This window comes from Hordeum vulgare, chromosome 5H (assembly GCF_904849725.1).
Source record: "Hordeum vulgare subsp. vulgare chromosome 5H, MorexV3_pseudomolecules_assembly, whole genome shotgun sequence".
NCBI lineage: Eukaryota > Viridiplantae > Streptophyta > Magnoliopsida > Poales > Poaceae > Hordeum > Hordeum vulgare.
In genome coordinates, this window is record NC_058522.1 from 176,435,133 (window position 1) to 176,462,695 (window position 27,563).

A 27,563-nucleotide genomic window follows, 5' to 3' on the forward strand; every position below is an offset into this window, starting at 1 on the left:
GATGAGGCAGTAGTGGTGAAGATTAAAATGAACACCCTACTAAATACCACTAACATGGAAGCATGGATCACTAGGAAAATAACTCACAAAATGGCATCTCGCACACAGTTTCATACTTACTGAAAATAACAATTTTGACACTGCAGTTTTCAAGCGGAAGGCATATTGGCAGCAGCAAAACTATATGCTACAAGGTATATGACGGCATGAAAATCTACAACATGCTAGAGAATCTTAAGGACTACAAATAATTCCATTGCACCAACCCCAAAGGAGTTGTAGATCACTAGGAAAACTCATGGCAAGACAGCAACAAAATATTACAGATCTTAGACTTTGAAATATTTCAGCATCTCAAAACAGCACTACTTTCTAGCATGTTGGCAACAAGCAAACAAGACCTAAACATGAATTTGTAGAGTAATCATAATTACCAGGGGCTAGCATGCATATCCAAGGGCATATCTCTAGTTGAAAACTAACTCATATCATGCACGGAGTAAATCACACAAAATAAACAAGAGTGCAACATGGCAAAATATCATGCACACTAACTTACTCAAAAGACAAAACTAATTTCATAGTTAAATTCTTTGGATTTTCGTACCCTATATATATATATAATATGTGGGGTCGAAAAATAAAACTAACGCCACACATATATGCGAGAATACGTCCTAAACACGTCATAGCAAACTATTGATGACACATACACTAAAATGGCAGGACTAATATTTTACCATGCATCAAAATGCCTTCCCAACATCATGAACATTTTACCTACTGGAAATGAGCAAATCAGTTGCAGACAAAAATAGCGACAGAAATATTACCCTAATAGTGCAACACGTAATTCTAGGCAAACGGCAAGTCAAACCACTTCAAATATGCACGCAAGTTGTAAACTATTTTTCTATGAGAAATTCTAGACAAGTTACATATTTATCTTGTCGTAATCCGACATACGAATAAAAAGTTATAGCCGTTTTAATATCTTGCATATTTCTGAAAACTAAAATCGCAAAACCTAAAACAAAAACTAAACGGGCCGAACAAGTGGCGCAACATAGTATAATGTGCCTTCGGCATTGGATATGGCTGCGGGGTTTCACCTTGGGCTTAGGGCGGCCTGCGCCGGGAGCAGGGGAGAGCTAGGTCGGGGCAACCCAACTAGGTCGGCTCTGGCGGACCTTGGCCGAGGAGGTCGCGGGCCCACACGAGAGCTCGGAGAGGAGGTTGTGCCCGACCTCGTGCGAGGGCGAGGCGACGACAAGGCGGCGGCTGCCGACGAGGCAGGTGAGTCCGAGGCGTCCGGGCTGGGAGGATGGTCGTATCTGGCTGGGATCCGATGGATCCGGTCCTCGGCGGGATCTTGCGTCGTGGGCGACGACGACAATCTATGAGTTGTCCATGGTGGAGCTTCGGCCGTCCATGGCTTCCTGCAGAGAGCACGGAGGGAGAGATGTGAGGGAGAGGGAGGAGCACGGGAGGAATGAGGAGGGGGCGACAAACGCAATCCACCCTAGAGGCTGCACGACGTCGGGGCCCCGGCTGCACTCCCGTGGACGACCCGCGAGGTCTTGTGGAAGGCAAGGTAGCTTGATCGCCTCCCGATCTAGCTGCAAGGGGGCGCGGTGGTTCGGGCCCGGGTGGGCCGGCGATGGGCTTCGGCAGGCCCGCTCGAGGTGGGAGGCAACCGAACCCGCTAGTGGCTGCAGGTTGGGCACGGATCCCAAGGGGGAGGCGCTAAGGTTTTCCTAATTAGGCAGGGGGTTGTTCAAATAGGAATGGGGCTAGGGTTAGGTGGTTTTGGGCATTTTTCGAACCTCCGATCGCGATCGGAGAGGTGGTGTTGGTGGAATGTGTTAGAGAGGCTAGGCGGAGACGAGAGGGAAAACGGTGCGGCCCGACAACGAGAATATAAAACACCCAATAATGTCCGACGATAACCCGATGACGGTGCCCCTACGGTCGACCGTTCGGGTATCAAATGGACCCGATTGGGACGAAATTTGGCAGGCGTCCTACCTATACTAAAATAAGACCGCACGCCAAGTTTCAACCCAATCCGAGAATATTTTATACACACTTTTAAAAACAATATTGTATCGATGCCGCGGGCGCGTGCGTGTGTGGTTGGGCTCAAAACGGTCGACAACACGAACGGAGAGAACCGGCAACTACGAACGCATGTATGTTTGAAGACCGATGGCAACGTAGTGTCGATGCAATGCGGACGATGCGATTGATGCAATGATGAGTGCGACAGACAAACAAGTCACATGAAGAAAAGCGAATAAAAGGGGAAATCTTCTGGTGCGTCGATCTCGGGCTGTCACATTTTACTAGGAGGAATTTGAAATGAAACCTTGTCGACAAGTCTTGTGAATGGAAGGACTACAAGTGTACTAAGTTTGAGGTCAGGAAGACGAGATTAGCTAGCACTTTTAGTTCAAGGCTACATTTTCTCCAAAAATCAAGTTTCAGAAGGGCTGCTCATATTTTCCACATGAGCATGCCCTATATTTTCTTGAAATAGGTCATTAGCATACAAGAGATGCTCTGGAAGGATGTGGGGGCATTATCTTGAACATAATTATTGGAAGAGCATAAAAGAGGGGATGTCATGGTAAAAAGTAGAGGTATAGAGAGGGAGTCACCCTCCAATAATTGTCCAGGGGCCATGGGAAAGTTACAGAAGGTAAAATAGTGTCATAGAATACCGTTGTAGAAATTTGAGCTCAAGGAGAATAGGAGAAGCGGCCAAAGCAACAGATTAGGCAAGTGAGTAGAAGGTGTTTGATAGGTGCTAGGGCTAGCAAATGGATGCCCATTATCATGAAACATAACAGGATCATATGATAGGTGAAAATAAGATTGGACACCAAATTTAGGATTTGTTGGAGAAAGTTTCCAATGTAAACTTGAAAAATCCAAGAAATGGGCAGAAATGACTTTCTCGAGATAAAACCATGCAAATCAATTCCCACTAACGCACCACTTGGTGTAGTGGAATTATTTGAGTATTAGAGCATGCCCATTTACTTTGGGATTCATTAATGAAACTTGACAATGTAAAGTTTCGCAATTCTAGAAATTAGCAGAGAAGGTTTTGAGGGGTTTTGGACAAGTTCATCCCTTCTCCTTGATGCATCACTTGGGGTGGATGCATTATTGGAATATCAGAACATGGCCACAAAATTTGAGCACAATTGGGGACAGTTAACAATGAAGAGTTGCTCAAATTTAGATGTGCACAGATAGAGTTTTGGAATATTTAGTTACATCAAACCAACTTGGATTGAGATGAAACTTGGCCAGATCATCACATATATTATGCGTGCAATGCCAGAATTTTATTAGGATTTATTGAGAATATTTCCTATGCAAATATTCCAGAAGCTTGAGATAGGCAGAAAGGGTTTTGAGGGTTTTTTCCAATATTTTGAACATGACCATGTGTTCGAATTCTTATATATGGTATATTTATGTCCACTGAGTTTTCCTAAAATTTTTCAAATATTTTGAAAGCAGGAAAAATAACCATTCTGCAATGAACACCATTTCTGGCCTCAGAAGAATGTATTAAAAATAAAATAGTAAAATAGCTTTTAAAATAGTAACCTTGTGGCTTTGGGAAGTCCTTTTGATAACGGGGTTTAAATAGCTTTTAAAATAATAACCTCCCTAGTTTGAGGACTTGTAATACAAATCCCAACTTAGGGGTTTTTGAAAGCTTAAATTAAACAAAAGCTTTTGGGTAAAAATATTATTTGGTAAAAATAGTTTTTGGTCCTATACACATGGTATGGTCATTGGACAAAGGTTTAGGACAAGAAGATGAGTCTAGAGAGTAAGGGGGAGTTTTGTATTTTAAAACACAAGCAAACAACAACCATAACAAGCATCACAAGCACTCACAATTTCTTTAATTGGCCCTAATTTTTGAGCTATGTTAGTTTAGCCACGAGAGTCAAAACACACGATGTGACAAAAAGGGTGACATTGACATTGCTCATGTTGGCACAGATAGGCAACTTGGTTACATTTTCACCAAACCACTAGATGAACCTAGATTATGTCAACTTAGGTGTGAACTTGGTATCTTGGAGCTTGATAGCATTATGTGAAAGGTTTTTGGGGAGACATTCAGCGCATGAGTACATTTATTTCATTTCTCGTCTAGGTGTAGGCATGTATTTAGGGTGAGACATTCAGCGCATGAGTATTCTCATCCTATAAGATGCATAAATTAACGAACCACTCTCAAAGTTACCTATTCACTCTTGTGTCTTGGTACTGTAATTGATGGAGTTGTGGTGATGGGCTCTAGTTCATATCTTCACAGTGCCATTCCATGTTAACTCAAATATGTGGCCTAAGCCACCACCCCTCCCATGAACAATGCTAGAGCGATTTTGTTTATCCTGTCTAGTGTCATAAGTTTTTTGGTTTAGTCTTGTTCGTCATGCTCCATATGGTGCATTTCATCACGCCAATGCCAAGTCATGCATAGTAACACTTGCTCTCCTAAGATAATATATTTTCCTCACTGGATCTGGTCTCTCTGCATCTCCTCTTCCGGTCATTCGGATACCCGAGATACAAAATAGTGTGTCACGGGGGAGCAGAGGGTTATCCCTCAGTTTTTCTTTTTCCCCATCTCGTTTTCGTTCGGTGGCTCCTGCACAACCGGTGGATCTCCGCGGCCGCTTCAGCCTGTCCGACCGGTCATCTGCTCGGATCTCGTGACTATTCACTCCCGTCCCCCAATCTACTCCCTGCCAACGCGGTGTCTCTTGGAGCTCGATCTAATACTTTTCTCCTGTGTTCCGGGCAGCCTCCATGGTGGTCGAGCACGGTGGAGGTGGCTGACACATCATGAATATGACCATGGGCCCCTCTCGTGGTACTACATCTTCGTTCATCCTCTGTTTTTCAATCATGTGCAGTGTCTGATACATCTAGGGCTTCATATTCATCGTATGGCCATGTATTGTCCGTGCAGGCAGACGGGTGTTGTCAGGCCTCAACGGACTCCGAGGATTCTGCTCGTTCTCTCAAGAAGGTGTTGGATCATGCATGTCCTTCCTATGTGGAGCAAGATGACCCAGATTTTGAGGCCGATCTCTAGAACGAGGAACTAGTGACCGTTCGTTCCAAGACAACATCAAAGAAGAAGAAGGCATCCACTGTATCAAGTTCTTAGTCTGCTTCAGTTGTGGGTTTGGTTCTCTCCATGGAAACCCCTCCAACCATGGCCGCCGGCCAGTTGATTGTCATCCCGTCGAGCCCATAGAGTATTCTCCCTTAAGAGATGTCAATCAATTTGCTGCCCTCCAAATGCCATTGATCCTTGTTTTCGTACATTGGTTCACCAAGACATCTATAAATTTGTGATTTCTCACCTCAGGTTCTCTCCCCAACATCATGTACATGTGGCGAACATCGAGGACAACCATTCCATTTGTTATGGAGAAGATTGATGGCATGGGGTTGCGTCATGTCATGACTCTTCATTGTGACTAGAATGAGGTTGCCATTCGACAATTTTATGCCACATGTTTCTTCCATCCGGATTGCTCCATCACTTGGGTGACTCATCACTCTTAGTTTACTATCGCCTTAGAGGAGTTTGCTGCTCCTTTGGGGATGCATGACTCTTAGGCTCATCTCTATAGGATATATGCGGCAAATATGAAGTTTCAAGCCATGCCCATTAGTGCATGTGGCTGTCTTGTCATGCCCACTTCTCAGATGACCATGGTGCAGAAAGGGAAGGAAGTAAATAATATCACTATCTTTCATCCCAAATACTGGTGGATTTTCCATTGTGTCCTTAACTCCATTGATCCCAAGAATGGGGATCGTGGAATTGTTCGGGCCTACAACATTGACTTAATGTATTATTCTCGGAAGGCTCCCAACCATCCCATTGACATGGCCGACTTTCTATGGCAAGAGATTCGCCCGGTTTGCTTTCATAAACTTCGGACCCTTCCCCATGCTCACTTCATTCAGACAGTCATTGACTCCGTTTACCCATGTCCCATCACCAAGATGTCCATTCACTCCATGTGGACTTCGCGTGATGACTCTTCCAAGGGGAAGGCTCCTGTTCCTCTAAGTGTCGACACCACTTCTAGCCCCACTAAACCATTTAAGAAGCCTTTTGATCACCCAGCTCACTTTATTGGGAAGTCGCATAAAGCGATCTTTGACACATGCCACATCACCACCACCCGCGTTGCTACCGTGAAGGTTCATCACATCTCTGATGTGAATGCACTTAGGACTCGCCTCCATGCGTGCCTTGGGAGTCCTGTTGAGCATGATGATCCTCTTCTAGAGCGGTTTCCTCTTCAAGTTGTCAATTTTCCTCATCCTCAGATTTTCTCGAGTTCCTCCTAGACACTGCCGACTCAAATGATGGTGATGGTGATCATGATTCTGAGTGATCCACTGTCGTCCTTCTTTGGTTTCCCTTTTCGGTACTTGCTGCCAAGAGGGAGATGTATATCTTAGGTTGTGTAGTCATGTCATGGTGTTTCGAGTGCTCTTGTCATGGTACTTCTTAATATTTTATTTTGGCTGAACAATGGTATATGTGTCTTAGTGATGTATTGAACTTGTGTGTAATGGACCTATGGTAATTATCTTATGCTACCTTGTAAGGTTTTAAGTATGGACCTGTTGTCATTTCATTCGATGCTTTCGTTTATTTGCGATTGAGGGAATCCTCTCTATGTGTGCATCATTATCTCGTCTCACTATCTTTTCTGCACACATTGAGGGGGAGCTCTCCTTCAACTCATATTGAACCACTCTTCTACAATATACAAACATATATCTTGTGCTTTTGAGCAATATGCATTTTATCATCAACTACCAAAAAAAGGGGAGACTAAAAGTGCAATCTTGCCTTTAAGATTATATTGATGTTAATGAAAAACTACATATAGGGTACTAATTATGTTTGTTGAGTATATACATAGGTTATTAGTTCTCTTGGCATCACTTTGTGGTATCATGGACACATCATACGAGATATGACTCAAGAAGAAAAGAAACGTTCGGTTCTCTTATATATTTCTTGAGTAATAGGGATCATGCACTATTAAGAGGGGATCCAAGTGTTATGTTGAAGGTTTGCTCAAATATCATCATTTGGTCATCATCTCCTCGCATATGATGTCTCACTAAATGATCCATAAAGACTAAACTTCCCTAGGAAAACTACTTAGCCGCTACATAAATGATGTATGTTATAAATACTAGTACCTAGACGGATCATCCCGACCAGGTCCCGGATCATCCGGACATAGCCCGGATCGTCCGGAGCATGTCCCAGGTCATCAGACTAAGTGCCAACCAAATACCAGAACACTTCTAGTGTATTCGTATCATTCGGACGGTCGTCCGGTCCATCCGGGCGTTGCCCAGATCATCTGGACGGTCCATCCGGGCTTCACCCACATCATCCGGACGTGCTCCCGAATTATCCGGGCACCTGACAACACCACTTTCTGGGCATTTCTTCCGTGATCCCACATCATCTAGACTATGTTCCAGATCATCCGGGCAGATCAATTTATGGGCAAACGACTCTATCCGTTGGAAGTATAGAAATCCCCTTACCTCTTCGGGATTTACTTGACCACTACACTCAAATACACCCATTGAACATAAGTGCTCCCTCTCTCTAGCCCCCCCATGAAATCCAAGATCCCGAGTCAATATTTGTGAGTTCGAGAAAAGCAAACTTGTGACCAAAGAAAATCATGATTTGAGCAAGTCTTGAGCTTTTCCTCTTGGATCTTGTTACTCTTGGAGGTTTGAGACTCCTAGGCGGTAGGAGTACTCCGACGAGGAATCGTTCATTGTGATTACACCAGGAAAGTTTGTGAGGATTTGGATACCACCCCAAGGTCTACCACTAGTGGTTGTGAAACACCTTCGTGGTGTTGCCTCAAGGAGAGAATAGGGTGAGCCTTCGTGGCGTTGGTGCGCCTTTGTGGTAACATCCACATCTCTAAATGGTGACGTAGCTTCCCTCCAAGGAAGTGAATATCGGCATACATCCTCGTCTCTCGGAGTTGCGATTATTCCTAACCCTAATTCCCTACTTGTGGTTACTTGTCCTTGTGGAATTAGTTGTATTATTTGTCCTTGCCAATCTAATGACTTGTTGCTTTATTTAGTACACATAGCACAACTAGCGCCTTAGCAATTGTCAGGCTAACTTTCATATCCCGCAATATTGCCAAAAATTTCTAAGTAACAATTAAAATTTGTAATTGTACCTATTCACCCCCATCTAGGTTCATATTGATCCTTTCACCAGTGTTGAGATAGTCCTGAGAGGATTCCTTCCGACCCATAGGAGAGCATTTCCCATAAGTAAAGGGAGAGAGTTACATTCAAAAAGATCTTAGAGTCTGTTGCACCTAAGAGAGGGTTGTCTCAATGCTCTGAGCAACCTAGTGGGACTGGAAGGACAAAGACTCAGGCTAATAAGTCAAGGCAGAAGAGATCCAGGAAGAAATAAGTGCATGTTGTTGGAAGGCCAACATACATGTATGAAGATCCACTAGAAGTTGTTGAGGAAGAGGAAGAAGAGGTTCCTGCTAATGCACCTCATTCTAAGAAGAACAAGCTCATGGCAGATGGTATACCCAATAGGTGTGCACCCAAGACCAAACCTTCTTCTCCTAAGCCTAAGAAGCCAGTAGCTCCCAAGAAGACTACTAGGGATATACCTGCAGCAGAGAAGAACAATTGATCTACGTCCAAAGAGGCTGCTTTAGAGGAGGAAGAAGATGCATATGTCATGAGGAATATGAGAGCTCACCTGCCATTGCATAGTGATGCTCATATTGTTGGTGATGAAATGAAGAAGAGACGAGATCAATGTCTGAGGCAGTGGAGGACTGTAGGTTCATATGTTGCCACGAGGAGAACTGTTGTTAGTCCTCGTTCTCACTCTAACAAGCAACAAGATCTCTAGGAAACATGCTGCACCACTTAGATCACCACACTAGGATCATTGTGATGGATCTGATAGTTGAGACAGTCACGAGGACAACTGCTGAGGAGAAGAGATCTTGTGGGTATGCACCATACATTCAGATGCTCATCAATGCCAAGATTGGCAAGCATGCATATCAACTTGATCGTCCAGACCTGCCACTTTAGCTAGAGCTTGAGGACATTGAAGTTGTGATCCCATCTCAGCTACATCTTGTTAGGAGGCACATGTAGGAGAGATAAAGGCAGCGAGAGATGCTCCAGCACCACAGCTCAGATCCAGAGAGGAGCAGATGTTGTTTCTTGTTAGCACCATCCCAGTGATCGAGAAGAGTATTTCAGATATCTTGCTGAACCAGAACAGCCTTGAGAGGACTGTGGAGACTAAATTCCATGACCTAGATGTCAAAGTGACAGAGTTGGCTACAACTGTTGATTAGCTCCAACATGAAGTTTATGTAGTGCGTATATCTTGCTCCAGCAGTGATTCTGAAGATTTTCCTCTTCAAACCACTACTCAGTTCAGGACCTAGTCTAGGTCTGTAGCTGTGCCAATGACGGAAGCAAGACCAACTACATCAGCTCAAGGATCAGCACCTTCAGCTCCTTAAGATTTTTCGAGTTCAAATTTTCAAAAACATCTGTGTTTTGTGAAGTTCATCCACTCCAGCTCTTCTACTTCCATTCACTGCTTGTTTTCTTGGTTGCTTGTCATTACGTAAGGTTTAGAGGATAGCTAGAATAACTTCAGAGAGCTTAGTGGTGAGATGGACTCAAGCACTAGTCATGAGAGGACTGCTTCGAAACCTTAGGAGAGCAATCCCCAAAATCAAAATGAGAGAGTCACAGTGAGAAAGATCTCAGAGTCTGTTGCAATTAAGAGAGGGTTGTCTCAATCATTTGAGCAACCCATTGGGACTCGAAGGATGGAGACTCGGGCTAACAAGTCAGGGCATAAGAGAGCCAGGAAGAGAGTAGTGCATGTTCTTGGAAAGCTAACATCCATGTACGAAGATCCAACAGAAAATGTCGAGGAAGAGGAGGAAGAGGTTCCTGCTAATGCACCTCCTTCTAAGAAGAAGAACCTCATGACAGATGCTATACCCAACAGGTGTGCACCCAGGACTAAACCAATCTCTCCTGAGCCTAAGAAGCAAGTAGCTCCCAACAAGACTACTAGGTACATACATGCATCAGAGAATAACAAGTGCTCTACATCTAGAGACTCTCCTATAGAGGAGGAAGAAGATGCATCTGTGTTGAGGAATTTGAGAGTTCACCTACCATTGCACAATGATGCTCATCCTATTGATGATGATATGAAGAAGAGACGTGATCAAGGTTTGTGGTAGTGAAGGACTGCAGGTCCATATGCTGTCACGAGGAGAACTATTGCTAATCCTCATTCTCACACTAAGAAGCAACAAGATCTATATGAAACAGTGCTGTTGGACAAGAGTCCTGCAGTCAATGACATGGGATACGTTGACTGGTACTACATCAAGAAACCTGAGTACTTTTTCACTCATGTGAGAGAAAACTTGAGGCTGATTGACATTTAAGATTTTCTTGACAGAGAGATGAAAACTTGGAACGGAGAAATGATTACGATATTCTACTCAACTGCTCATGTTTCTCAAGATGGAAGAATAGTTTGGATGATTGAAGGTCATAGGCATGAGTCTACCATAGAGGAGTGGACCACTATCATTGGTGCCCCTAAGACCCAAGAGGGTGATTTGGATGTGTACTCAGAGTCCGAGATGAATCATAACTCCATGGCAAACTTGTGCAATCCAGTGCCCCATCAGTTTTGGAAGACACATAAGTTTATCTTTGTCTATTTTCTGCAACAAGGAATACTAACAACAAGCACCATTATGAGATACACCCTAATGCACAAATCAGGAGATGATAAGATAATCAGAGGGTATTCCATCAAGATGCTGCACCACTTAGAAAAACACACTAGGATCATAGTGATGGATCTTATAGTTGAGACAGTCAGGAGGACAACTGCTGATCAGAAGAGATCTTGTGGGTATGCAGCACACATTCAGATGCTCATGAATGCCAAGATTGGAAAGCATGCATATCAAATTGATCATCCACACTCGCCACTTCTGCTAGAGCTTGAGGACACTTAAGTTGTGATGGACCCCAGCCATCCCATCTCGTCTACATCTTGTTAACAGGCATAGGCAAGAGAGACAAAGGCAGCAAGAGATGCTCTAGCACCACAGCTAAGATCCAGAGAGGAGCAGATGTTGTTTCTTGTTAGCACCATCCCAGTGATGGAGAAGAGTATTTCAGATATCTTGTTGAACCAGAATAGCCTTGAGAGGATTGTGGAGACTAAATTCAATGACCTAGATGTCAAAGTGACGGAGTTGGCTACAACTGTTGAGCAACTTCAGCATGACGTTGATGTAGTGCATATACGTTGCTCCAGCAGTAATGATGAATATTGTCCTCTTTCCAAACACTACTCAGTTTAGGACCTTGTCTAGGTCGGTAGCTATGCCAGTGATGGAAGCAATACCAACTTCACCAGCTCAAGCATTAGCACCTTCAGATTCTTAAGATTTTCTAAGTTCAAATTTTTGAAAACATCTGTGTTTTGTGATGCTCATCCACCCTAGCTCTTCCACTTCCATTGACAGGGCCAGCTTGTTTGCTTGGTTGCTTGTCATTATGTCAGGTTCAGAGGATAGCCAGAATAACTTTAGAGAGCCTACTGGTTAGATGGACTCAAGCACTGTTCCAGAGAGGACTGCTTCTGACCCAGAGGAGAGTAATCCCCAAAATCAAAAGGAGGGAGTCACAATGAGAAAGATCTCAGAATCTGTTGCAACTAAGAGAGATTTGTCTCAATCCTTTGAGCAACCAAGTGGGACTCGATGGACGAAGACTCCGGCTAAGAACTGAGGCAAAAGAGAGCCAGGAAGAGAGTAGTGCATGTTGTTGGAAGGCGAACATCCATGTATGAAGATCCAACAGAAATTGTTGAGGAAGAGAAAGAAGAAGTTTCTCCTAATGCACCTCCTTCTAAGAAAAAGAAGATCATGGAAAATGCTATGCCGATCAGGTCTGCACCCAAGACCAAACCTTCTTCTCCTAAGCCTAAGAAGACAGTAGCTCCCAAGAAAACTACTAGGGATATACGTGGAGCAGAGAAGAACAAGGGCTCTGCATCCAAAGAGGTTGCTGCAGAGGAGGAGGAAGACGGATTTCCACTGAGGAAATAGAGATCTCACGTGCGATTGCAGAATGATGCTCATCCTCTTGATGATATGAAGAAGAGAAGGGATCAAGATTTGAGGTAGTGGAGGATTGCAGATGCATATGCTATTAGGAGGACAATTGCTATTGATCCTCATTTTCACACTAAGGAGCAGGAAGATTTCTATGAAACAGTGTTGTTGACCAAGAGTCTTGCAGTCAATGACATGAGCTATGTTGACTCGGACTACATCAAGAAACATGAGGATTTTTCCCCTCATGTGAGAGAAAACTTTAGGTTGATTGACATTGAAATTTTGTTGGCACATATATGACATCTTGGAATGATGAAATTACAATTCTACTCAACCTTTCATTTCTATTTAGATGAAAGGATAGTGTGGATGATTGAAGATCACAGCTATGAGTCTACCGTGGAGGAGTGGGCCACCATCATTGGTGCCCCCGAGACCCAAGAGGTCGATTTGGATATGTACTGAGTGTCCAAGATGAATCATAACACTATGGCAACCATTTACAATCAAGTTCGCCGTTAGTATAGAAAGACACATAAGTTTGGTTGTGTGTATTTTATGCAAGCATTAATACCAACAACAAACACCATTATGAGATACACCCTCATGCACAAATCAGGAGATGATAAGATGATGAGAGGGTATTCCATTAACATGTTGCACCACTTAGACAACCACGCTAGGATCATAGTGATGGATCTAAGAGTTGAGAGAGTCATGAGGACAACTGCTAATCAGAAGAGACCATGTTGGTATGCACCATACATTCATATGCTCAACAATACCAAGATTCACAAGCATGCATATCAACTTGATCGTCTACACGTGCCACTTCAGCTAGAGCTTGAGGACATTGAAGTTGTGATGGACCCCACCCATCCTAGCTCAGCTACATCTTGTCTGCAGGCTCATGTGTAACGCCCATATCCTTATTTTGGCATGCGTGTCGGGACCCCGATCCTAAGCCATAGGAATCCAGCCTGTAACACATCGCATCTCTTTGCGGTCTCACGCACGGTTAACCCCACGGCTGCAGCCTTACCTTAGCCGGGACCATTTGCGCCTCTTGACTCGCGTATGCAGTTGTGTCGCTAGCAATCCAATGACAAAGAACCCGGATCGATATGTCTAGTCATAAACCAAAGTGGCAGTTCCGCACAGGGACAGACATACATGACCCAGCAAAGCATGTGTCGTTCACCAGCGAATGTAGACGAGTCATAGCAAGCTACAAGGACTCCATTACATCGCGTGACATTTCCCAAAGGGGACAGACAGAGCAGCTAAGAAGGACACGCGCCGGTCAACCGATGTGTCCGGAGCAGTAGCGAGCTACCGTGGCTCGTTGGATCACAAAGGGGCATTTCCCTGTAAGGAATACTACTAAAGTCTACGGCTAGGTAATCAAACCCCATACATATCAAGTACGACACACATACGCATGGCATACCGATATGTATAGATACATCGATGGCATCACAACATAACCATAAACATACAAGCTTTATTTAAAAGGCTCGGAAGAGCCACACACATAATATTACACAGTAGGGGTCTCATGACCCATCATAACAGTCATTCAAGTTACAAGCCAGCGGAAGTAATTAAACTGTCTGAGTACAGACAGATGAAACTAGAAGGCACGTGGCCTGACTATACTACAGACCCACCCTAGGGCCAGATCGTAGCTGGGACACCAGCTACTCGTCATCGTCGATGTCTAGGAAGTACCCTCCATTAGGGTCATTAACAACCTCTGCAACAATTATTAAACAAACATGAGTATGGAGGTACTCACCAAGACTTTAGGATAACTATCTACTCATGCAATGTATCAATAAGGAATTGCGGGGTTTCATGCGGAAACCCAGCATTTCTCGCACACGGGTCCACTAACACCACACCAATACTCCATCGTGGAATCATTCCGTCTCCATGTGGAAATGCCGTCCACGACACTCACGCTTATCTTGACAACTTTATGAGTAGCCTTTGAAGTTATCTATGAACAACATATGTCTCCAAGTAGTCCATATCCGCGGACACGGCTATTCGAATAGATCATAACCCTGCAGGGGTGTACTTCTTCACACACGCTCTCGCCACTTATCGCCATGTGCACGTCATGCACCTCGGCAACCTTCAAGCGGAAGCCCAGCGAGGGACTCGGCCACGACCGTTAACCACACTAATACTTAGTCCAGGTCTATCTCCTATCTGAGGGTAACCCGCACAGAAGTCCGACCGAGGTTTCCGCCACAGACCCAAACAATGTGCGCAGGGTTCCCAAGCCCACCATCCGGGTGCCACTTGGTACACAGTGCCACTACCTACTGCATCACAGCCCACCTCTCAGGTCAGCGCTATGCACGGCCTCCAGCATGAATATAAACACCAGAAACTACTTGCAACTCCTGGACCGAGTACTAAGCGATTAATAAGTCAAGCGGGGTCATACTTCAGGGCCCAGCATGTGGTAGTATCTTGTCTTGGATTACATACACGGAACTCAGTTCCTAAGGACGGTTCCAATGAAACAACCCGCCATGTACTGCTACATAGCCTTTCACCGGTACCTTTACCAAATCAGGTTCAAGACACAACCTTTTACTTACTGAACACATTCTCACAATTCTGTTCATCTCCCAGATGACAGACCATACACAACTCTAAGCATAGCATGCATAGCAGGATAAGGCACATCATGGCTCAAGCAACTACCAGATATGCTAGGTTGCAAGGTTCAGCTATTTACTGTGACAAAGACAGGTCATGCAAAGGAAGTGGGTTCAACTAATGTGGCAAAAGCAGTTGAGCATTTGATCCTAATGCAATAAGTAATTGCAGGAGTGAGAACATGGGATTTATCGGGATGATCAAAATGGTTGCTCAGAGGAGGGACAATATCAGTCAGTCGGATATTCGGTGTAATCCGGAGGAGCGGATCCTACCGAAGAAAATGATAACAATCAATAACAATCATATGCAACAAGATGATGCATGAGCATGGCATGAGGATGCAAGGTGGTATGCTATTATAGCTAACATTTATTAGGTTTGAAGTTGATTTGAATCAGATTCAAATATTAATTCGAACGAGGTATTCTCGGATACCATATTAATTGATTCGACCTGATGCTCAGATCAACTTGTTTTTAACATGCATGGAAATGATATGTTAAGTTGCTGGTTGTGATTGAACAATGTTTGATCATAGCATTTGAAGTGGAATTCAAATGATTTTCAAATTCCATCTCCATAGCATTTATAAAATTTAACTTATTCATTATTCTATATGTTTGGTCAAGCAACATTTCCAAACATGTTTGAAAATGACATATTCAGATTCCTTGGATTTTTCTCATACTTTTTCATATATAAATTATTTTCATTGGAGTTACAGATTAATTTCTATGATATTTAGAAGTTTTGGCATTTTTCTGGAATTCTTTTAAATTAGAAAATCTTTAGGGCATCAGCATGACATCAGCAGGTCCAACTGGCCGTTGAAAGTCAAACCTGACCAGTGGGACCGACTGGTCAGTGACTCTGGTCAGATTTAGATTAGTTTTAAACTTAATTAACTAATTAACAGTACTGGACCCACATGTCAGTGACTTATTAGATTAATTTATTTTATTTTTGTTAACTAAAATATCCAGAGGCGGGCCCCACACGTCAGTGGCTCAGCCCAGCTGGGATCCACCGGCGGCGAGGTTGTCCTCGCCGCCCGGGAGCCTCCAGCAACCACCAGTACGGCGGAGGGCATCGGAAACTCGTCTCCGACGACCAAACGCACGGCGGAGACCACAGGAAGATCGACCACTCGACGGCGCGCATGATGGGGCAAACCCCAGGGGCTGGGATGGCCGGAATCGATGCCGGCGACGAGCTCGGCGGCGACCAAGTTTGGCCATCGTCGAGGTCATCGGAAACAGGGTCAAATCGCTCGGGGCTGGGCTCCTAAAGCATCTACGCGACGGCCTGAAGCTGTTGGTGGCCTCAGATGGACCAACCGTTCACCAGAGGGCTACAGCGACGAGCTGCAGCGGCGGTCCTCATCGGTCTCCGGTGAAACTAGGCCTAGGGGAAGAGATCGACGGGGAAAAGTTGGGGGAAAGCTGCGCAAGCTCACGAGGAGTGCAGTGGAGGGCTTAGATGGCTCGGGGAAGCGTTGAGGGCGACGAATCGAGCGGAGCTCGCCGGCGGCCGAAGCTTGAAGACGACGGTGTCGTGGGCGTTGCAGGGCTCAGGGGACCTTCGGCTACTCCAGGGAGGACCTGCTCATCGAGGCGTATGCAATCACATGAAGATCTTGCATTAGAATGCAACCTAATCCTTGTCGCGAGGCGTCGCAATAGATAACAAAGTCCTTAGAAAAATCTGGTGGTAGCAACACAGGTGCGGAAGTCAGGCATCTTTTCAGTTCCTGAAAACTATGCTCACACTGTGGTGTCCCCTCGAACTTTTTATCCTTCTTGAGGAGTTCAGTTAGAGGCTTTGCAACCTTCGAGCAAGTCCCGACAAAGCGGCGACAATAGCTCGCTAGACCAAGAAAACTCCTAACTTGCTTAACCGATTTAGGTTGAGTCCAATTAAGGACGGCTTGAACTCTCTCGGGATTGACGGCAATACCCTTACCAGAGATTACGTGACCTAGATAGGTCACTTCTGGTAACCAAAATTCACTTTTTGAAAACTTGGCATAAAGGCGATGCTCTCGAAGTTTCATCAATACCAGCCTTAGCTTCTCGGCATGTTCCCGTTCGTTCTTCGAGTAGATGAGAATATCATCGAGGTATACCACAACGAATTTATCCAAATACTCAATGAAGATTGAATTCATCAGTCGGGAGAAGGTGGCAGGGGCATTGGTTAAACCGAAGGACATGACGGTGTACTCGTATTGGCCATAACGAGTAACAAAAGCCGTTTTTGGAATGTCCCTGTTCTTGATCTTGATTTGATGGTATCCCAACCTCAAATCCATTTTGGAGAAGACTGAGGATCCAACGAGCTGATCATACAGGTCGTTGATCCCGGGGAGCGGATACTTGTTCTTTATGGTGACCAGAGTAACTGGTCGGTAATCTACAACCATCCAATCCGTTCCGTCTTTCTTCTTGACGAATAGGATGGGGCAAGCCCAAGGAGAAGAGCTAGGACGAATGAAACATTTATTCAAGGCCTCATCTAATTGCTTCTTAAGTTCGGCTAGCTCTAGGGGTGCCATCTTATATGGTCTTCTGGCTATTGGAACAGTTCCCAGAACAAGATCTATCACGAACTCTACATCTCTGTGAGGTGGAATTCCTGGCAGTTCCTCTAGAAAAACATCCGGGAAGTCACGGACTACCGGAATGTCTTCAAGTTCCGGAAGGGGGTTGGCATTGAGGGAATAGAGTTGGCATTTGGCAGCTCGAGTAGAGACATTGACTATCTCACCCGAGGGATGGGTAAGCTGAACATTTCTAGAATGAGTATCAATCTTGGCATAGTGAGCTGACATCAAGTCCATACCCAAGATGATATTAATATCCGAAGATTTTAGGGCTATCAATGAGGCTAGAAAAACTAGCCTGTCTACTATAATTTCATTGTCATAGGTTATCCTAGTGGTTTGCCACTTGCTACCAGGGGTTTGGACAACCAATGGAATTGGCATATCACAAAATGACATGTTAGCCAACTGTGCATAACTTTCTGAAATGAAGGAATGAGAAGACCTAGTGTCAGAAAGAACAGACGCTGGATGATGATTAAAAAGAAGCGTACCCAGTATGACGTCGGGATCCTTTGCAACTTCTTCTACTGAGACATAGTTCACACGGCCACGTGCAGGAGTTGGCTTCACATAGTAAGCTTTGCCCGACTTGCCTTGCCCGACGGACTTACCGGGTTGCTTGGCACTCACATTCTGAGGACACTCACGGGAATAGTGCCCTGGTTCTCCACACTTGTAGCATATCACATGGTTCCCACGTGGTGCAGCATTGCTAGCTGGACCACCATAGGTTTTTGCTGGAGGGTTGGTCTGATTCGTCTAAGGCGCCACGTAGGATGGTCTCGGAGTGTATCTTGGCGGCAGAGAACTGTTTGGAATCCACAACCTGCATTTTGGAAATGCGGAGCCAGATGACGAGCCAAAGTCACGGGAGTGCTTCCGTGTGGCTTCAAAGTCGGTATGACCAGTCTCGGCACTGATCGCCTTGTTGACCAGGGCTTGGAAGCTTGCACACTCATGGAGGCATAGATCACGACGAAGCTCAGGGCTCAGACCCTTACAGAATCTTGCTTGCTTCTTGGCGTCAGTAGACACCTCCTCTGTTGCATACCGGGTGAGGTTACCGAACTCACGGCTATAGGCATCCACAGTCAACTTTCCCTAGGTGAATGCACAAAACTCCTCTCTCTTTCTGTCCATCAGACCCTCTGGAATATGGTGCACACGGAACGCTGCACTAAAGTCTGCCCATGTGGCTGCTGGTTCAGCAGGACGCATAGCTTCAAAGTTCTCCCACCACAGATTGGCGGGTCCTTCCAGAAAATACGCCGCAAAGGTCACCTTGTCGGCCTCAGAAACATTCGCAGAGCGAATCTTACGTGAAATACTGCACAACCAATCATCAGCGTAGAGTGGATCAACGGAGTGATGGAACTTTGGAGGATTCAGCTTCACAAAGTCATTGAGGGACACTGCAGCATTCCTAGGCTGACGAGCCGTATTCTGCTCAATACGCTCTAACAGTCGGTTGGTCTCCCTTTTGTTCCTCTCTGCCTCAAGCATCACTTCCGTCAGAGAGGGCGGGTGAGGCAGGTCTTCCTGCAACGCTTGACTACCCTCGCCTTGCTCATGAGGAGGGGCACGGTTCAACCTGGTGAACACCATCCTGACAAACAAACTCACAGCTTAGACCAATATCATTATCAATACTAGCTATGGATTAGAATGCACTGAACACATGGAATGCGGAAATGAATATCCGAACAACTTGGTAACAAGCAGCTGCTATATATACACCATGGTTCATACACACCCTTACATAGTTCAGTACAACCTTAACCGAAGAGCAAACTACTGAAATTATGAAACTACTCATCAGAGGCTTACAAGCTTCCTATACATTATTTATCTAGGCCTCCATAATTCATTTCACATTACAAGCATACTTCACAAGTCACACAGGACTGTGAACGTACATCTTCTATCATACTATCCTTCCACTCACAGCTCAGGCATCCGCATAGAACATCTCATAAAGATTGCATCCATGGCGTGGAAGCTCAACCTGTGGATCAGGAAATACTCTGGCCTGAGATCCCTGGGATCCATAAGGACACGGATGTGGCCTTGGTCCCCTGACGGGTGGTAGTAGGAGTCCCCGAAGACAGGTGACTCCTCCTATAGTGGGCCAGTCAACATGGGCTGGAAGATGGGTCCTAACAGGGTTCAGCATATCCATATCTCCATAGCCTGTCTGGACTGCCGGTGCCAGCTGCGTCAAAGCCGTCCACAGACGGGCACGTGTGGCATAAAGCTCCATGCGGAGAGCACGAGCATCACTGTCTCTGTTCTCTAGCATCTCAGCAGTGGACTGCAATAGCGGATCGTCCATAGAGGAATCAAAATAGACCCCGCTGAGGTATCCCTCTTCACCTGGCTGAGAGGCAGGAACATAGCCGTACTCTGAGTTCTGCAATAGTGCATGTCTCGCCCTTATAATGGTCAACATTGAATAGGCAGCATCTTGTACTGCCATGTCAACAGTGACTCCCAACCCATAGGACCAATGGATTGGCTCCTCAGCTCCATGGTAGTCTGGAAATACCCTAATAGTGCAGATATACTAGCTCTGGTTGAAGTCTCGGTACTGTTCCTCCACTGTGTACACTGGGTACCAGCGGTAACCGCACACCGACATCACCCTGACCAGCATGGCCGTATGACCCGGCACATCGACGCACCTAGTCAGACGTACCACCTGACGAGAAGGACGGCCAGGCATCTGAAAATAGAGAGTAATGCAAAAGCATTAGAGCTTTGAATGCAAAATTGGGTGGCATAACGGCTGTAAATGCTCAAAAACAATTTTGAGACAACCCAAAAAATAGAATAGCGTAACCACTCAACTATCAAGTTCAATTCTTTGATCATCAACTTACTTCCTTTTCCCTAGGGATGAAAGAAACCCAAATATCTCTCGACCCGTAGTCCTATAATCTACCGATCAGAAACACGAGCCTAGAAAAAGATGAGTAACCTAGTCCTTAATTCCTGCAGAAAAGAGGAGGATGACAATAATAGAATAACTTGAGAAGAGAACAAGAGTCTTACGTTCCATTCCACAAACAATTCCCTTATATATAACTAAGCAATTCTAGACTCAACTTCGACCAGTTTGGCTTAGTAGTCCTATAGTCAGTCAGGCTCTGATACCAACGCTGTCGGGACCCCGATCCTAAGCCATAGGAATCCAGCCTGTAACACATCGCATCTCTTTGCGGTCTCACGCACGGTTAACCCCACGGCTGCAGCCTTACCTTAGTCGGGACCGTTTGCGCCTTTTGACTTGCGTATGCAGTTGTGTCGCTAGCAATCCAATGACAAAGAACCCGGATCGACATGTCTAGTCATAAACCAAAGTCGCAGTTCCGCACAGGGACAGGCATACATGACCCAGCAAAGCAGGTGTCGGTCACCAGCGAATGTAGACGAGTCATAGCAAGCTACAAGGACTCCATTACACCGCGTGACATTTCCCAAAGGGGACAGACACATCAGCTAAGAAGGACACACGACGGTCAACCGATGTGTCCGGAGCAGTAGCGAGCTACCGTGGTTCGTTGGATCACAAAGGGGCATTTCCCTGTAAGGAATGGTACTAAAGTCTACGGCTAGGTAATCGAACCCCATACATATCAAGTACGACACATGTACGCATGGCATACCTATATGTATAGATACATCGATGGCATCTCAACATAACCATAAACATACAAGCTTTATTTAAAAGGCTCGGAAGAGCCACACACATAATATTACACAGTAGGGGTCTCACGACCCATCGTAACAGTCATGCAAGTTACAAGCTAGCGGAAGTAATTAAACTATGTGAGTACAGACAGAGGAAACTAGAAGGCACGTGGCCTGACTATACTATAGACCCACCCTAGGGCCATATTGTAGCTGGGACACCAGCTACTCGTCGTCGTCGATGTCTAGGAAGAACCCTCCATTAGGTTCATTAACAAACATGAGTACGGAGGTACTCAGCAAGACTTTAGGATAATTATCTACTCATGCAATGTATCAATAAGGAATTGTGGGGTTTCATGCGGAAAGCCAGCATTTGACTCTTGGCTAGACAACTTGCATTTTAAAACAATTTTTGACAACTTGATTTCTCGCACACGAGTCCACTAACACCACAACAATACTCCATCGTGGAATCATTTCGTCTCCATATGGAAAATCCGTCCACGACACTCATGCTTATCTTGACAATTTTATGAGTAGCCATTGAAGTTATCTCTGAACAACATATGTCTCCAAGTAGTCCATATCCGCAGACGCGGCTATTCGAATAGATCATAACCCTGCAGGGGTGTACTTCTTCACACACGCTCTCGCCACTTGTCGCCATGTGCACGTCATGCACCTCGGCAACCTTAAAGCAGAAGCCTAGCGAGGGAGTCGGCCACGACCGTTAACCACACTAATAATTAGTCCAGGTCTATAGCCTATCTGAGGGTAGCCCGCACGGAAGTCCGACCGAGGTTTCTGCCACGGCCCCAAATGATGTGTGCAGGGTTCGCAAGCCCACCATCTGGGTGCCACTTGGTACACCGTGCCACTGCCTACTGCATCACAGCCCACCTCTCAGGTCAGCGCTATGCACGGCCTCCAGCATGACTATAAACACCAGAAACTACTTACAACTCCTGGACCGAGTACTAAGCGATTAATAACTCGAGCTGGGTCATATTTCAGGGCCCAACATGTGGTAATATCTCGTCTTGGATTATATACACGGAACTCAGTTCCTAAGGACGGTTCCAATATAACAACCCGCCATGTACTCCTACATAGCCTTTCACCGGTACCTTTACCAAATCAGGTTGAACACACAACCTTTTACTTACTGAACACATTCTCACAATTCTGTTCATCTCCCAGATGACAGACCATGCACAACTCTAAGCATAGCATGCAATGGAGGATAAGGCACATCATGGCTCAAGCAACTACCAGGTATGCTAGGTTGCAAGGTTCAACTATTTACTCTGAGAAAGACAGGTCATGCAAAGGAAGTGGGTTCAACTAACGTGGCAAAAGCAGATGAGCATTTGATCCTAATGCAATAAGTAAGTGCAGGAGCGAGAACATGGGATTTATCGGGATGATCAAAATGGTTGCTTGCCTTGTTGCTCAGAGGAGGGACAATATCCGTCAGTCGGATATTCAGTGGAATCCGGAGGAGCGGAGCCTACCGAAGAAAATGATAACAATCAATAACAATCATATGCAACAATATGATGCATGAGCATGGCATGAGGATGCAAGGTGGTATGCTATTATAGCTAACATTTATTAGGTTTGAAGTTGATTTGAATAAGATTCAAATATCACTTCAAACGAGGTATTCTCGGATACCATATTAACTCATTCGACCCGATGCTCAGATCAACTTGTTTTTGACATGCATGGAAATGATATGTTAAGTTTCTGGTTGTGATTGAACAATATTTGATCATAGCATTTGAAGTGGAATTCAAATTATTTTCAAATTCCATCTCCATAGCATTTATAAAATTTAACTTATTCATTATTCTATATGTTTGGTCGAGTAACATTTCCAAACATGTTTGAAAATGAGATATTCAGATTCGTTGGATTTTTCTGATACTTTTTCATACATAAATTATTTTCATTGGAGTTACAGATTAATTCCTATGATTTTTAGAAGTTCTGGCATTTTTCTGGAACCAACTGGCTGTTGAAAGTCAAACCTGACCTGTGGGACCCACTGGTTAGTGACTCTGGTCAGATTTAGATTAGTTTTAAACTTAATTAACTAATTAACAATACTGGACCCACATGTCAGTGACTTATTAGATTAATTAATTTTATTTTTGTTAACTAAAATATCCAGAGGCTGGCCCCACACGTCAGTGGCTCAGCCCAGCAGGGATCCACCGGCGGTGAGGTCGTCCTCGCCGGCGGGGAGCCTCCGGCGACCACCAGTACGGCGGAGGGCATCGGAAACTCGTCTCCGACGACCAAACGCACGGCGGAGACCACAGGAAGATCGGCCACTCAACGGCGCGCATGATGGTGCAAACCCTAGGGACTGGGATGGCCGGAATCGACGCCGGCGGCGAGCTCGGCGGCGACCAAGTTCGGCCATCGTTGAGGTCATCGGAAACAGGGTCAAATCGCGTGGAGCTGGGCTCCTAAATCAACTACGCGACAGCCTGAAGCTGCTGGTGGCCTCAGATGGACCAACCGTTCACCGGAGGGCTACCGGCGACGAGCTGCAGCGGCGGTCCTCGTCGGGCTCCGGTGAAACTAGGCCTAGAGGAAGAGATCGACGGGGAAAAGTTCGGGTAAAGCTGGGCAAGCTCACGAGGAGTGCAGTGGAGGGCTTAGACGGCTCGGGGAAGCGTTGAGGGCGATGAATCGAGCGGAGCTCACCGGCGGCCGAAGCTTGAAGACGACGGTGCCGTGGGCGTTGCAGGGCTCGGGGGACATACGGCTACTGCAGGGAGGACGAGCTCGTCGAGGCGGAGCGAATGGGGCATTCAGGGAAGAGATCTAGTGGCCAGAGGCACGGGCAGCTAGAGCTCGAGCTCCTGGCAATGGCGGCAGAAGGGGGAAGGAAGGAACCAAGAGGAGAGGGGGAATGGCGCACGGGAATGGATAGGGACGTGCTCGGGGAGGTTATCCCCGCGCTCGCCAGCGCGAAGCAGTTGCCAGGTAGGCAGGGAGCTGCGTAGAGGCGCGCGGCGTCGCGGCGGCCACCTCTTGCTCCTACTAGTGAGGAGGAAGACGATAGCGCGACTGGGCCTGGGCCAGGTGAGCTTCAGGTAAGTCTTTCCTCATTTTTTCTCTGTTTTGTTTTTCTGCTTTACTAACTATTGGTTTTGCTATTTATTTCAGCTCCAAAATAGTTTACAAAAAAATATTTTGAACACACCAGAATATTTGTTGGAATATATCCAACCATTCCTGAAGTTTTCAACATTTTTGAAAACTTAATGTTTTTGAATTCAAATTTTAAACTTGAAACCAATAGCTTTTTGCATTTATTTAAAATGCCAAAAGTGTTATGAAAATGGTTTTCTTCATTGCTTATTTGCTTTCAAGAATTATCAGAAAAGTTGAAATTTTCTTGAGGCCATTTTGGGTTCATTGATTTGAACAAGTTTATAATTCCTTTGAATTTGAGAAGTGGCTAGGGTTTTTTGAGTTTTGCTTCACCACTTGCTTTGATATTGTTGCAATTTTCTTGGATGCAATGCAAAGAAGATATGAGCACAATAATATACTTGACTAGGGTTCCAGGGATGTGACAATGCGGGCCTCGACAGGGATAGAAGCGCATCTGGTCGTTTCACAAGAATGGATATCATTACAAGTACATGTACTAACGAGATGACTATACGAAATTCTCTTACACTCGCCACAAGCTACATGAGAGTCACATCAATACAACAACATAATCAGTCATAATGAAGAAGAGGAGGGTCCGACTACGGACGGAAACAAACAATAAAATAACGACATCCACCCTTGCTATCCCAGGCTGCCGTCCTGGAACCCATCCTAGATCGATGATGAAGAAGAAGAAACTCCAAATGGCACAATCATCGCGCTCACATCAATGTAAATCTTTACCTATACCCTCAACTGGTGTTGTAGTAATCTGTGAGCCACAGGTACTCGGCAATCTCATTTCCAAAGGTACCAAGATTAGCGAAGCTTAATGGGTGAGGTATGGTTAAATGGTGAGGCTGCAGCAAGCGACTAAACATTGATTTGAGGTGGCTAACTTATGAGTACAAGAATAAAAGAGGGGGATGGTCTACACATAATGGACGTTAACTACTGATGATCAAATGAATGATCCTGAACACCTACTTACATTAGACATAACCCCACCGTGTCCTCGATCGGAGAAGGAGCTCGTGAAAGAAATAGTCATGGTTACGCACACATTCACAAATTTTAATTGAGTTTACTACAGGTCAGCTAGAACCAGATGTTAAACAAAGTTTCCATGTTGCCACATAACCGCGGGCATGACTTTCTGAAAGGCTTAACCCTGTAGGGGTGCTCCAACTAGTCCATCACAAATTACCACAAGCCGCATAGAAAGCCTCGATTATGAAACTCGTGATCTCCTCGGATTCCTTAGTGGAAAACCTCAACTCTGAGATAGCCCAAAGCATCACCAGAATCCCGATGCACAAGATATTTCGTCAAAGTTAAAATTAATCCAGCAAGGCCGCCCGACATGTCGATGAACTAGATAGGAGCCGTGCATCTCGTTCTCAGGAAACGACCGAATGGTACTAGCTACGAGTAAAACCAAACCTCAAGTTTCCTCACGGTGGCACCACAGGCAGCTCGTTTTGGACCAACACTCATGAGGGGCACTGGCCCGGGGGTTGATTAAGTTTCCTCGGGTTAATGACTCCTATGTGGTTCATTAGTTATTAGGCAAATGTAGTACCAAAGTTGGGACCTGCCAGACCAGTCTTAATCTAAAATGAATTATCAAGGGAGTCCCCATAACAACCCCGATCGTGTTAGGAGCGCTTAATTATGGAATATAACACCGGTAGCCGAAACTAAGGCAGCAAAGGTGGAATAAAACACCAGACTAGAAAGCCGAGCCTTCCACCTTTCACCAAGTATGTAGGTGCATTAAATTAAATTGCAATTAATATGGTGATATAACATGGAACCCATGTTATCACATGGAAGCAACTGCACCTGCAACTAGTAACGCTATACAATGGTTAAGCAAGCGGTAACATAGCTAATCAGTGGTTTGCTAGGTTGTAGAAGATTGAAAATTTTCATGGCAATGTTGAGAGGCTTAATTAAACAGGTGGTAGGCATAGAGAGATAGCGATAGAAACGAAACAACTAGCATGGGAATGATAGTAATGGTATCTAGGGAAATGATCATCTTGCATTAGACCCAGCTTGGAAGAAGAGCGACTCTGTGAAGTAGAGGAACCGATGTAGTCGAACGGATCCTCACATTCCGACATGCTTGTGGAACTCTAGGTAGACGTAGCAAACCGGAAACAAGCATCAACACACGATATTCACCACGCACATGCATGATATGATGCACACCGTAATATGATGCATGTCGAGTTTAAATTATGCAAGGCATGGCATGGTAATTCACACAGCCAAACACTACAAATTAAGTGAAGCTCAGTATCCAACGAGTTGCATATTGACAAAACTCCACATTTAATTATTCATTTCACTCTCCTTATTTTCGTGCAATATTCAATGTTGTTAAACATGGCAAGAGGTGAAGCATGTGAACCAAACTTTATGGAGGACGCCTCCAAATGTCCAACCGAAACCAACTACATCCGAAGGCAGCACGGAGCCACGACACGGTCGGCGACAACAACAACACGCAGGAGAGGCAATAGTAGGCTACAACAACAGGAGGCGGCAAGCGCAGCAAACTGTGAATGTTGGAAGAGGCAAAGGGGCTCGGTCAGCTCATGGATGGGAAAAAATGGCGCGGCCAGGGGCACTGGCAGCTATGAGGAGGCGGCCCTATGCGCGCACGAGCAGGAGATTTGGCGATGCAGCTGGTGGGAAGACTGGGCAGAGCCAAGGCCATGGAAGGCAGGTGGCGGTCGAACGCCATGGTTGGGGAGGAGGGCTCGAGGCAAGCTTCTTGGAGGTGCTGCGGGGCCGGCGGGCGGACACAACATGCGATGGGGGGCTCAGACGACAGAGGTTGCACGGGGGCGCGTGGCTCCCAGCGGGCGAACGACGACGCGTGATGGGGAGTGAGGCACGGCAGGCCATCTGGGCTGCCCCTGCACGATGGAGGAACGACGGCGAAGCTGGAGGAGACAACCGTCGAGGCAGCTTGGGGACGGGCTGCTACGGGGGCGACCGGAACGACGGCGGGGTTGGGCACTCCAGTTGTTGGATTGAAGCATGGCTAGATGCACGAGGTGGCTGGTGTGCTCGGTGCAGGAGGTAACGAGGCGAGAAGAGGGATCGAGGGA